Consider the following 14039-nt stretch of genomic DNA (forward strand, 5'->3'; position numbering starts at 1 on the left):
TATTTGTGTAATTGTCTCAATCCATATGTATAGCAATGTGCACTTTGCAATATTGTCACATCAATATGTGTTCTTTACACAGTCCACTTCCTTATTGGTAGCGGGCAATGTCACCTCAGGAGTGTTTAGAAATGTTGGTACTGCCTCAATGATTCCATGTCACCTTCATTAGAGTCAGCATCATCATGCTTTGTGTCTCTTGGTGTTTGACCTGCAGCGAAACACATTACACACCCCTTACACAGTACATATTGGTTGGAAGGGTGTGTGATTGAGTGTTATTGATGTGATATTTTAAGATTCATCTTCCAAGTTATACTGGTAGTTAAGGCCATGTCATTGTCACTGTGTGGTTTTAAATTGGTCCCTTGTGGCTCTGGAGTGGCATCTGTGGTTATTTGCATCTGTCATTTGTCCATAGGTGTGTATTCCATTGGGTCAGGATTTCAAACATGAATAGCATGTCACAACCTCAGTGTCTTCCTGGCCACGTGTCCATCTAGTGGTGTATGTGTTGTATGTCCTACTGTGCTGCTGTGCTGTGTGTATATAACTATGTTTCTGTACTTACCAACAAGTAGGCCATTTCCATATCGTCCATCCTGGAAGTGTTGATTGATGGTGCTGTGGCGGAAGATGAATGAATCATGTACACTCCCAGGATACTTTGCCACGATGTTGGTGATCAATTCTCGGTGATCCACAATGGCCTGCACATTGATGGAGTGTGTGTGCTTCCTGTTGCGGTATAGGTGCTCGGTTGCAGCAGGTTGCACAATCCATACATGTGTGCAGTCAATGGCACCAAGCACGTGTGGGAAGCCATTGATTTGGTAGAAGCCCTGTTTGTTCTCCTGCTGCTTCTGCTGTATGTTGGGAAGCTGATGTGGTGTGGTGTGAGGGAGATGATGGCATCCAATACCTTGGGTAGGAAGGCAGAGGATGAGGGCTGTGAGATCCCGGCAACCAGGGCACCAGTTGTTTGAAAAGAGCCACTTGCCAACATGTGCAGGACAGCTATCAGCTTGCTCTCCGGTGGAATGATGAGGGGTGTCTGCAAGCTGGGTGCCAACTGTGGCTCAATGTTGCACAACAGCTGCTGTATGGCTTGCAAGTTTAGTCTGTACCTCTGGATGATGTCATGTTCCCTGAGGCCCTGAAGGGTTGTCCTGGTCCTGAATATCCTCTCCTGCCTTCTGCATTGCCTTTGGTGTCCATGCTGGTATGGTGGAAGCTGCTGTTGTTGCTCATGTGCTCTGTGTCTTTGTGCATGCTGGATGAATAGCACCTCCATGTCTTCCTTTTGGAGCTCTGATGTTGCTTTTGTGGGTTTTCCTTAAGTACGGGTGTGTTTGCCCCATTTTAACACCTGCCCTGACCCAGGCATTCTTTCTTGACGCAAATCGGGCTGTGTGCCATTTTTTGACTACGTCTCCCAACCTTGCAGCATTTTTGCGCGGTTGGATAAATATGGCGCACGGGTGTTTAAGTCATTTTTTGGACGGGAACGCCTACCTTGCAAGGTGCTTTCACGCATCCAGAAAATGAAGCACACTGAGGTATTTTTATGTTAGCTGGGTCTAGCGTCAAAGTATAAATATGGTGTTAGTTTTGTGCCAAATTTGCATCAAAAAAAGTGATGCAAATCCAGCGCAAGCAGAGTATAAATATGCCCCCTAGGGCCCTCATTACAACCCTGGCGGTCCGTGTTAAAGAGGCGGTAAGACCGCCAACAGGCCGGCGGTCAAAAAAATTGAATCACGACCATGGCGGAAACTGCCAACATAGAAACCCACTTTAGTACAAACAAACACCGCAGCAGTAACCGTCAACAGACAGGTGGAAGACAATGTACCCCCCACAGTATTACAACAGGCCAATCCGCCACCTTTTCCGGGGCAGATTCAACGTGAACAAAAACACATCGTAAACAGGACTTGGAAGGGAAAACGCTCACTTCAACACACCCCACGAGGAACCAGGACGCCATGGAGCCAGAACTCCATATTCTACCTGCCTTTGTCTTCCTGCTTCTCTACCAGGAGCAAGAACGCCGGCGGCGAAGACCACGGTGAGTACTGCACCTGCGACACAGGGGAGGAGGGAGGGAAAAGAGAGTGACACACACAAGCAACACGCAACACCCCCATCCCCACACTCACCCACTACAACACACACACTAATGCATGTTGATACATTACAGTTACACCCCACAAACCCCACGGAAGAATGCAAAGACAAAAGGAAATTATTGTAACGATTGTAATCAATTAAAATCCAGTGCTCAAAAATATATATACACTATTAATAAATATATACATCAAGAATACAAGTCCAGGTACTGCACCATTGATAGTCCGTGGACCACTGGGCCCAAAATGCTTGGGCGATGCCCACACAAGATACCTGATCAAAATGGAGAGAACACTGCAGGGGCGTCAGATAGAAATACAACAGGCACCTCAGGGGGAAAGGGAGGAGGGGCACCTCAGCCGGATGAGTGCACAATGCCAGATCCACGAGGGGGCTCCATGCCCACTGCTGTATCATGGGGAGTGCAAAGCCACAGTCTTCCAAGTCTCTCCGGTGGGTGGTTTGCCCACTGCTTTATCCTGGGGAGTGCAAAGCACAGTCTCTCAAGTCTCTCCTGTGGGTGGTTTGCCCACTGCTTTATCCTGGGGAGTGCAAAGCCACCGTCTCTCAAGTCTCTCCAGTGGGTGGTTTGCCCACTGCATTATCCTGGGAAGTGCAAAGCCACAGTCTCACAAATGGATAAGAGTCTCCACTGGTTCTGGAGGAGGCTTTGTGCCCAGAGTGCTTCATCCTGCCAAGGACTGAGGTAGTGGATGCCTTTCTCCACTGGTCCTGGAGGGGGCTTTGTGCCGAGAGTGCTTCATCCTGCCAAGGACTGAGGTAGTGGATAACAGTCTCCACTGGTTCTGGAGGGGGCTTTGTGCCCAGACTGCTTCATCCTGCCAAGGACAGAGGTAGTGGATGCCTTTCTCCACTGGTTCTGGAGGGGGCTTTGTGCCCAGAGTGCTTCATCCTGCCAAGGACAGAGGTAGTGGATGCCTTTCTCCACTGGTTCTGGAGGGGGCTTTGTGCCCAGAGTGCTTCATCCTGCCAAGGACTGAGGTAGTGGACAACAGTCTCCACTGGTTCTGGAGGGGGCTTTGTGCCCAGAGTGCTTCATCCTGCCAAGGACAGAGGTAGTGGATGCCTTTCTCCACTGGTTCTGGAGGGGGCTTTGTGCCCAGAGTGCTTCATCCAGCTCGTGGTGGCCTCTGTAGCGGTGGTGCTTGTGGCGCTCACTGGCCTGTGGTGCTGGTGGGTGGCTCAGTGAGCGTGCTGCTGGCAGCGGTGTCCTTGGCAGCGGTGCTGGTGGCGGCGGTGTCCTGGGCAGCGGTGCTGGTGGCGGCGGTTTCTTGGCAGCGGTGCTGGTGGCAGCAGTGTCCTTGGCAGCAGTGCTGCTGGCGGTCTTGTCTGCCGTGCAGGTTGGCGGCGACTTCCTTTTCTTTCTGTGCCCCTTCCCCACCTTGGATGGTGGCGCAGCTGTCTTCCCACTCTGACTTGGACTGTCCGTGGTGTGGCTCCTTGGCACACTGTCTGCCCTGCTACTTGGCGCACTCCAGAAGCCGGTTAGTGCTGGCACCACTGTTCCTGCTGATGTGGTGGCTGAGGTGCTGGGTTGGGACCAGGAAAGGCGTGCCCTAGGGGACTGAAGGGGTGGGGGAGGTGAGGGGAAGAGGTCAAGGTTCGACAGGAAAAGTTTTTTAGACACACTGGGATGGGTAGATGGAGGGGGTTTGGGAGTGGAGGAAGAGGTAGTGGTTGTAGGAGGTGTGCGTTTGCTGACTTTGGGTGAAGGTGCATGGGCTGGAAGCTGTTGTGAGGTGGATGGCTGTTGGGTGGGTGTGTGACTGCATTTGAGTACCTTGGGAGGTGGGCTCACAGACACACTGGGGGAGGACACAGGGGATGTGTGAATGGTAGTGGGGGTCTTGAGTACACGTGAGCGGCGTGTGGTGATGGGTGTGATGGTGATGGACGTAGTGGCTAAAGAAGTAGTGCATGCAGGTGTGAGTGGAGATGTGACAGGGAGGGAGGAGGGAGACAAGGAGAAGGGGGACACAGTGGAGGCAGTGGCTGTTGGTATGCCTGCATGGGTATGATGCTTGTGTGAACGCCTGTGGGATGTGTGGTGCTTATGTTTCCCAGAGCTTCCCTTGTGTGTTGAGGTGTGTGCATGCTGGTCTGATGGTGTGATTGAGATAGACTGAGGTACAGGGGTTTGGGTCTGGGTGGAGGAAGTTGGAGGGGGGAGGCTGGACCCAGGGACAGTGGCTGCCATCAGTGCTCAGGCCAGAGTCTGAAAAGCTCGCTGTTGGGCTGCCTGACCAGAATGAATGCCCTCAAGGTATGTATTGGTCTGTTGCAACTGCCTCCCTACACCCTGGATGGCATTCAGAATGGTAGACTGCCCAACAGTAAGGGATCTGAGGAGGTCAATGGCCTCCTCACTGAGGGCAGCAGGGCTGGCAGGGGCTGAGGTGCCTGGGGCAAATGTGATACCCACCCTCCTGTGTGAGCGGCCACAGGGCATACGCTGGAGGGCTGCTGGGAGGGCGGTACTGGTAGGGGGGTGGCGGCTGCACCTGTAGATGCGGGGGCACAGAGGGGCACGCCACTGCAAGGGAGCTCCCTTCAGAGGAGGAGTCCGTGTCGCTGGTATTAGCTCCTGTCCCCGCCGTGGAGCTCGCCTCGCCCTCCTTCCCACTGGTGGCTTCAGACTCTGTTGTCTCACCCTCCAGGGCCATGTGGGATGCAGCTCCCTCCTGATCCAGTGCCACTGCTCCTCCGTCTGATGATGCTATTGCACACAAGAACAGGGAGACCAAAAAAGGGGGGTAAGACAGAAGAAAGACATGTTGATTGCATGCAATACCACTACCGTTGGTGGACAGTACAGACACAGAAGACCTCTGCACTACGCCGTGCACTTAGAGTTCCCTAATTAATCACAGGGACATGGGGTACAAGGCCTATGCCCGATTGCTACACACATGGAAGTCACACGAGCCTGACTAGGTGGAGTCGGCTCTGAACCCTGGTGGGGTGCCACATGGCCTGCCTTACGAAGGGACCTTGCCTACTAAACTCGCCCTGGCCTAGGGGAACCCACAGCCCACCTCCCCCACCCAGACACTCGTAATGCGCGCTGATTCAGCTGAATGAGAGTGTACTCACCCCCTTGTGGCTGCTGTGATGCTCTCAAGTGCCCATCCAACTCTGGATACGCCACCGCCAGGATCCAGAACATCAGCGGGGTCATGGTGCGACGGGCAGCCCTCCCACGTTGGGAGGCCATCCCCAGCTGGGCCTCCGCCGTCTTCCTGTTCCAGCGGCGAATGTCCTCCCATCTTTTCCGGCAGTGGGTGCTCTGTCTGTGGTGGACCCCCAGGGTCCGGACGTCCTTGGCGATGGCATGCGAAATATCCTTCTTCTGGTGGGTGCTGACCTACAGGAATAGTACAGGGGAAAAGGAGAAGATATAACCGTCTGGACCGTCACAGTCATTGGCCCGCATTCCTACCCTTGCCATGACACACATGCACTCACCGTCGTTTCATGCACGCCTCATTCTTCCCCCCATCTTCAATCCACACCACTCCACACAGGCATTGCCCATATAACATGCTCACAATGTACTTACCTGTTTGTCTGGAGGACCGTAGAGTAGCGTGTACTGGGGGAGGACCCCATCCACTAGTTTCTCCAACTCCTCCGTGGTGAAGGCAGGGGCCCTTTCCCCAGACACATGAGCTATTGTCTCTTCCAGACTGAGGTCACAGCAGCACTTGCAGTGTAGGTCCTCTCCTGTCAAAAATCAATTATCAAGTGAGTGAACAGATATAAAATGGCGGTCACGTCCGCGGTGGTGCGTACCGTCACCGCCAGCGTAAATTGTCATTGGCTCCTGGGACCCATAGGGTCCAATGTTAACCAATGCAGGATTGCGCCGCGGTCTTCGACCGCCTACCGCGACAGTGTACAACGCCAGAGCAGTTACCTCATATCCCCTTGTCTCACATTACAGGTCAGGCAGCTGCCATTTCAGGGGGCCCCGTGGCATTATTTTTAAATGTGTCACACATATCTAGGCCTTACATACACATTAAGACAGGGACATAGCGGATTAAAAAATGTGTGCAATAAAGTTGTGTTTTCGTACCTCAGTTTGGCTGACCCTCTGCTCGCTGTTCTCCTCCATAGAGCATGTCTGCTGGGGCAGATGAGGAGATGGCGGCATCCTCCGGTGTACAGACCGCTGGTGGATCTGTCGACAATGGAAGAGCGACATGTAATTGTCACCTACAGACTGGACCGTGCCACAATCTAGGAACTGTGTGCCCAGTTGGAGCTGGACCTGATGTCAGCTTTCCGCCATCCCACAGGTATCCCCCCTATAGTGCAGGTGCTGTCAGTACTCCATTTCCTGGCAAGTGGGTCTTTTCAGACGACAGAGGCCATAGCATCAGGGATGTTCCAGCCTATATTCTCCAACGTGTTGTCCAGCGTGTTGTCTGCCCTGCTGAAACACATGAGCAGCTACATCATTTTCCCTCAGGTGGAGGATTTGCCTACAGTGAAAGGTGACCTCTATGCCCTGCCACATATCCCCAACATCATTGGTGGCATTGATGGGACACATGTGGCCTTGGTCACCCCCGCAGGAGTGAACAGGTGTACAGAAACCGGAAGAGTTACCATTCTATGAATGTGCAGATGGTGTGTTTGGCAGACCAGTACATCTCCCATGTGAATGCCAAGTTTCCTGGCTCAGTGCATGATGCTTATATTCTGAGGAAGCATCCCTTATGTGATGGGGCAACTCCATCCAAAGGCACAGTGTGTGGCTATTAGATGAGGACATGGACCCTATAGTGTGACTAGGTGTCTGGTGTTGCCCCTAAGGGTTAGTGTGTGTCTAACAGTTGTCCCTCGACATTTGCAGGTGACTCTGGCTACCCCAACCTGTCATGGCTACTGACCCCAGTGAGAAATCCCAGGACAAGGGCAGAGGAACGCTACAATGAGGCCCAGGGGCGATCTAGGAGGGTTATAGAGAGGACCTTCGGCCTCCTGAAGGCCAGGTTCAGGTGCCAAAGAAGGTGTTCCAGATCATCGTGGCCTGCTGTATGCTTCACAACTTGGCTTTGCGACGAGAGGTGCCTTTTCTGCAGGAGGATGGTCCAGATGGTCTTGTGGCAGCTGTGGAGCCTGTGGACAGTGAAGACGAGGAAGCAGAAGAAGAGGATATTGACAACAGAAACACGGTGATTCATCAATATTTCCAGTGAGACACAGGTAAGAAGACATCACTGCCTCCTACCTCTGATACGCTTGTTCTACCTCTCATCTGTCTGTCACTTTCACCCAGTGTGTGGACCCTGTGTTGTCACTTTCCCTTTCGATTTCACAGATGTGGGTCCCACTGTGTGACATCTGCTTTGTTTCCTCATGGACTAGAGCTGTGTGACATAGGTATGTTGACAATTCAATGGATATTGCATTTTGCCTCTGTTATTGCAAATACACATTTTCGAAAGCACTGATTGACTCCAGATATTTTTGTGATTTAAGGGTGTTTATTTAAGTGCTAAATAGTGGAGGGAGTTGTAAAATGGTCAGGGGTGATGTTGGAGGAATGTCCATGGCAGAGTCCAGTCTATTAGTCTCAGAGGTGCATTATCCAAAGGGGCATAGGAAGCAGAGCTGGGGCAGTTGATGGATGGACAGGGTAACAAGGTGGGACAAAAGGATGACAATCAGGGTGGTCTCATTACTTGGCGGGGGTCTTGGCATTGTTCTCTGTCTTTGTCCTGGATCTCTGGGACCGCTTGCGGGGTGGTTCTCCATCTGCAGGGGGTGTGGTGCTGGTGTCGTGGTCCTGTGGCGGTGCCTCCTGTCCACTAGTGCCGGTGGAGGTGGTGGGCAGTTCATCGTCCAGGCTAGTGTCAGGGGCCCCTTGTTGTGCCACAGAGTCCCTCCTGGTGTTCACGAGTTCCTTCAGCACCCCTACAATGGTGCCCAGGGTGGTATTGATGGCTTTGAGTTCCTCCCTGAACCCCAAATACTGTTACTCCTGCAGCCGCTGGGTCTCCTGAAACTTGGCCAGTACCGTTTCCATCGTCTCCTGGGAATGGTGGTAGGCTCCCATGATGTTGGAGAGGGTCTCGTGGAGAGTGGGTTCCCTGGGCCTGTCGTCCCCCTGTCACACAGCAGCCCTCCCAGTTCCCCTGTGTTCCTGGGCCTCTGTCCCCTGAACTGTGTGCCCACTGTCCCCAGGTCCATGCTGTTGTTGGGGTGGTGGGTTAGCCTGTGTTCCCTGTAGTGGTGGACACACTGCTGCTTGACATGTCCTGGGGACACAGGTATGGGCCCGCTGGGTGGGTGCTGTGCTGGTGTTTCCAGAGGGGGAAGGCTCTGTTGTGGCTTGTGCCAGTGTGAGGGGAACCGACTGTCCCGAGGTCCCAGATGGGCCGGGCTGGTCATCTAGATCCAGTTGGACAGAGCTGCTGTCATCACTGTGGGCCTCTTCTGTGGGTGGAGTAGACATGTCTGTAACCTCCTGTCCGGTGACGTTGGGTAGAGGTCCTGCAGGGGTATAAAGGCATAATTATTGCATCTGTGTGTGCCATGGTATGCAATGGGTGGGTGACCCTGTACCCCAGTGCTTGCATTCTTGTGTAGGACCTTGTGTGGTAATTGTTAAGGGCTGTGTGTGGGTATGTGCAGTGGCCATGCATTGGTGATGGGTGTCCATGCTTTGGTGCTGCATGCAGGGCTTGATGTTGGCATGGGTGATTTGTGATAGTGGGACATTTGCGAGGAGTTGGAGTGAGGGGTGAGGACGAGAGTGGGGGTATATGATAGCATGCAGGTAGTGTGGGGGATGAAGTAGTGAAAGATTTTACTTACCAGAGTCCATTCATCCAGCTACTCCTCCGAGGCCCTCAGGATGCAGTATAGCCAAGACCTGCTCCTCCCATGTTGTTAGTTATGGGGGAGGAGGTGGGGGTCTGCCGCCAATCCTCTGAACCGCGATGTGGTGTCTTGAGACCACAGAATGCGCCTTCCCCCGTAGGTCGTTCCACCTCTTCCTGATGTCATCCCTAGTTCTTGGGTGCTGTCCCACTGCGATGACCCTGTCCACGATTCTGCGCCATAGCTCCATCTTCCTAGCTATGGTGGTGTGCTGCACCTGTGATCCGAATAGCTGTGGCTCTACCCGGAAGATTTCCTCCACCATGACCCTGAGCTCCTCCTCAGAAAACCTGGGGTGTCTTTGCGGTGCCATGGGGTGGTGTGGGTGATGTGTGAGGTGGTGTGTGTTGTGATGTGTGGGGTGAAGTTTAGGGGTGTGTGGTGTTTTGTGCGTGAATGTGTATGTGTGATGGTGTTGTGTGCCTCTGTATGGTGGGGTTGTTTTTGCTGTGCTGTCTCTCTGGCCTTCGTCTAAATTTCTGGTCATAAGGGTTTGTGGGTGATGTGGGTGTGTGTTTTATATTGGATTGGATGTGTGGGTGTGGTGTGTGTATGTGTATCAGGTGTGTGTATTTGGAATATATGGAATTGTCCAATGTGGTAGTGTTTTGTAAATGTGTGTGTATTTTGAGCGTGGCGGTGTGTACCGCCAATGGAATACCGCGCTTGAAAGACCGCCGCGTGGATTCGTGGGTCGTGATAGTGTGGGTGTATTCCTGTTGGTGTGACGGTGGAGGTTTTGTTATCACCAGTTTATCACTGAGCTTTGGTGTGGCGGACTTGTGTGGGTGTCTGGATTTTGGCGGATTCCGAGCTGTGGGTCGTAATAACTGTGGCGGAATTCCGCAGCCGCGTGGTGTGTTGGCGGTCTTCTGCACAGCGGTAAGCGGCATTTACCGCTAATGTAGTAATGACCCCCTTAGTGTCTAGGCAAAGGGCGAGACCAGAGGTAAAATACTTCATCCAGTGCCTGCTGTGCAAAGATCAATGTCATGTCCATTGGATTTGAAGGGAAGTTCTCAGACAGCGCCCCTGTATAGAAGGTGCTGATCCTTCAAAGGCAGCACGGTTCACCTGCAATGGAAATTCAAACTACTGCTCTTTCTTCAATTGTCACTCATCGCCTTACTCTCCTTAATTCATGAACTAATTGGGGGAATTAGCACCTACAACAAGGAGTGCATTAGTGTTGTAACTCGGAGCATGGACCCGGTTTGCACCATGAAGGTCGCACTACTGTATCGGCACAAAGAGAATGTCAAAACATCTTTTGCACCTGTTATTAGTGCTTCTGGGGCACTTGGACTATGTCACAGATTGCTGCCATTGGACAAGAAACTTAACTATCATATATTGTACACAGAAATGAAAGGTGAGGGTGCCAATAATGCCCGATCGAGTGGGCCATATTTCAGTTATAGGTACTTACTACCTGTAGGATAATTGAGGGATACATGAACTATGTGCTTCCAGGAAATAAAATATGGATGGAAAAAACATCGAGAAAATGATAGACTTCAAAAGCACTTAACGAGGGAAAGAATAATAAGGAGAACCTAGTGGTAATATCTGAGCTCCTATTAAATCATCAAAATAAGTATTAGTGGAGAATGCTAAGGTATTGCTGATAAAGTCGGGATTGGTGTATATACTGATATAATATGGGGAGCTATGTCCAACTTGTCTGTCAAGCTACTAAAAGGTTTAAGATTTATTGGGCCTCATTACAACATTGGCGGGCGGCGCAAGCTGTAACCGCCGTGCGGCCGCCAATGCGGCCGCACTCCTGCGGTGCCCATTTGGACATCCCCGCTGGGCCGGCGGGCGGAAACCAGGTTTCCGCCCGCCGGCCCAGCCGGGATGTGGGCCGCAACATGGGAGCCGGTTCCAAATGGAGCTGCCGGTGTTGCGGCAGTGCGACGGGTGCAGTTGCACCCGTCGCGCTTTTCACTGTCTGCACAGCAGACAGTGAAAAGCCGCATGGGGCCCTGTCAGGGGGCCCCTGCACTGCCCATGCCAGTGGCATGGGCAGTGCAGGGGCCCCCAGGGGCCCCAGGACTCCCCGTACCACGAGCCTTTTCCTGGCGGTTCAAACCGCCAGAAAAAGGCTGGCGGTCGGGGCCTCGTAATCCCCTGGGCAGTGCTGCAAGCAGCGCTGCCCTGGCGGATTACATCCGCCGGGGTCATTGTGGCGGTAAACCGCCGGCCCCGGCAGTGCGACCGCGACGCCGGGAGGCACCGCCAGCCAGTTGGCGGTGCTCCCGTCGTTTTGGCCCTGCGGTTGTAATACCGCCAGGGTCATAATGGCCACCATTGTGTCTGTCAGAACTCTTAAGGATATATCTGTTGTCCTGATCATATTTCTTTACACTAATTTCTATATTTTTTTATTCGAAGTTAATAGGGTGCTGCACTTTGGTGTTATTTGAGAACTACCCATTATTGTATCATCAAGATTTGAGTTGAGGTCTTTTTAGACTGAGCCCAGAGCCATGTATTACCATGGAAATGGACCTGACAGAGTTATTGATCGATTTGCACTTCTGCCTCTCAGTCATGATTCTTGCCTGTAAAAAGGAATATCCAGTTCTAAACACCATTTCTCCTCCATTCTGGATAAAACAGAAGTGTACCCCTAGAGGACATCCTGTCTGCTGTCAATTACAACAGTGTTCGAATGGAGATCAGATTCCTACACACGTCGCCACAGCTCACTGAAAGCCTGCCTGTCAGTTCCATGTATTTTTGGGTAGAAGATGATATGCGTAGCTGGTCTATCTTAGTATATTTGTATATTTATTTTCATCCCTTTCCCGTGTTATTGTAATTTTTTTTAAACTTCACTAAAAAACGGAAGGAAATAATGACAAGACTACGAATTGAACTGTAATGAAGCACGTTCAGTACACCATGCACACCACATACGGCATACATTCATACAGATTTGACCGTATGTGACTAGGTACACACCTGCACTTCACTTCACTTTTTAAAGATTTTTTTAGAGTCATGTGATGCCGCATTGCTCAACTTCTCATTACAGAACATTTAGGGGCGTATTTACAAGCCCCTTGCGCAATCAGAGCGTCAATTTACAAACGGGAGAAAGTGACGCAGCGGCGTCGCAAAGGGCTTGTAAATACGCCCCTTAATTTTTGGAAATACCGTTTGCCTTTTCTAGCGCAAAGATAGCAAAGTACACATTTCCGTGGATATAACGATCATGAACTTTAATAAGTGCAGCACTATAAACATTATTACATTTCGCAATGATTGATTGAAAGGAATATGGATAGCCTCATGGCACTTCAGGGGTACTAATGATTGCATGTGCAGTTAATTTATTTGTCAGCTTGCTTTCACCTATTAAAGTGGCACCTACCTTTTTTGGTCATGCATCAATGCAAACTGCATGTGTTTTGGTACATTCAGGAAATATCTTTATGCAAACCCTGCATCAGTATCTCCCTGCAGCCTGAAGAAATATTGAAAAATATAGAGATTTTATATTTTTTTAAAGACATTTGCTCAAGTAATTTGTGGTATTTCTCAGATGTTTCAACATACATCTGGTAAGACTAACCAAGAACATATTGCCCTCCCTCTATGAAGTGCAGAGATAACGAGGGGCATATTTAAGAGCCCCTAGTGCCATTCCAATGCCACATTAGTGTCATTTGTTTTTACGCTAATGTGGTGTTAGGAGACCAAAAACTCCATATTCACAAAGTGACGCAATGCATGCATTGTGCCACTTTGTAACCGTTTGCAGTACATTATGCCTGCGCCAGACATAACGTATGCAAAGGGGCGTTCCTTGCACCATTTTCAGAGCAGGCGTTAAAGGGAGGATTCCATTGGTTACAATGGGCTTCTGGGTGCTTTGCAGCATTAGAGTCAGAATTTTTGACACTTGTTAGAAATGGTGTCTTTGGTTGGCAGTCTGGTTACCTCCTGTCCAAGCAAGGACCCTCACTCTAGTCACATATAAGGAGAAACACACCTGGTTAACCCTCACTCACCCCCTGGGTAGCTTGGCATGAGCAGGCAGACTTAACTCAGAAGCAATATGTAAAGTATTTGTACCAACACACAGTTTACAGTGAAAACACTACAAAATGGACACCACACCAGTTTAGAAAAATTGACAATATTTATATAAATCAAACAAGACCAAAATCACAAAAATTCAACATACACAAATCAAAATATGAATTTTCAAAAGAATAAGGGCCAGATGTACGAAAGGATTTTACCCATTCTGTGTCTATGGGAAAAAGCTTTCGTACATATGGCCCTAAGAGTCTTACTCCATAGAAAACAATGCAAATGATGATTGTGCACAAAGTACCTGGTTAGCGTAAAAAATAAGCCGCACAGGTGATCGTGCATCGGAAAAGGCAGCGATGCATTGATTCTTTCCTCACAAGGGAGGCCGTGCATCATTTCTTCTCCTCTAGGGTTGGCAATGTGTTGTTTTTCTCCCTTGCAAGAGAGCGATGCGCCGATTTCCAGACGGGGCACCTCCAATCCGTGCATAGTCGGGTTGACTATGATACCCCGGGACCATGTGTGGAAAATCTGGCCACACGTTGTTAGAAAATCGTGCTGCCTGGTGTTTGCATCATTATCAGCAGCCACAAGTGGGTGTTGTGTGTCGTTTCTCCAGCCACGATGCGTCGATCTCCCAGCCGCGATGCAGGTGGAGCATCGAAAATTTCCCTGCACGGCGTTCTGTGCGTGGATCTTTTGCTCTTGTTCTGCCAACTTCACCTTTCAAGGGCCCAGGGACTGGATAGCGCAGCACTTGACAGGGCAGGAGTCTCAGCAGAGAGTCCAGGTGCTGGCATTGGAAGTCTTTGATGGCCCTGAGACTTCAAAACAGGAGGCAAGCTCAGTTCAAGCCCTTGGAGATTTTTCACAAGGAGGAACACACCACAAAGTCCAGTCTTTGTCCCCTTTCACAGGCAGAAACAGCAACTGCATGATAG

Source organism: Pleurodeles waltl, chromosome 3_1 (assembly GCF_031143425.1).
Source record: "Pleurodeles waltl isolate 20211129_DDA chromosome 3_1, aPleWal1.hap1.20221129, whole genome shotgun sequence".
NCBI classification, from domain to species: Eukaryota; Metazoa; Chordata; class Amphibia; order Caudata; family Salamandridae; genus Pleurodeles; species Pleurodeles waltl.